Source organism: Pterocles gutturalis, unplaced genomic scaffold (genome assembly GCF_000699245.1).
Source record: "Pterocles gutturalis isolate BGI_N339 unplaced genomic scaffold, ASM69924v1 scaffold26460, whole genome shotgun sequence".
NCBI lineage: Eukaryota > Metazoa > Chordata > Aves > Pterocliformes > Pteroclidae > Pterocles > Pterocles gutturalis.
Genome location: NW_010144092.1, coordinates 5,573 through 6,013, shown reverse-complemented (window position 1 = coordinate 6,013; position 441 = coordinate 5,573).

The window sequence follows — 441 nt, the reverse complement described above, 5'->3', positions numbered from 1 at the left end:
GCCTGTGCTGACCCACGCGTGGGGCTGTCAGCTCCCCGCGCTGCCTCGGAGCCCGGGAGGGAGTTGGCTGCGCTTGTGCTGAGTTCAGCCCTTTGAGCTCCGGGGAAATGTGTTGAGGCTGCATTTCCTCCGCTGCAGTCACCGCGTTTGGCACTTTTCGGTGTGATCTTTCTTCAGGAAGCTATCGAAAGCTGAGCAATCAGCAGTCTAGCGAGTCCGGCCAAGTTTAGTCTCTGTCCTGGTGCCAGTTCCCTGTGAGCTGCCAAACAGCCCCGGCTCCGGTCCTTCGAACGGGACCCAGAAAATAGCCAACAACCAGTCCCCGGGTTGTTCCTCCTGTTCCGCTGACTGACTCGTGTGTTGCCGCGTCTCGTTTTGATCCCCTTGGGAAGGGGGATGAGGAGGGCTGGGGTCACCGGGGGCTTTTGGGGACAGTCACGT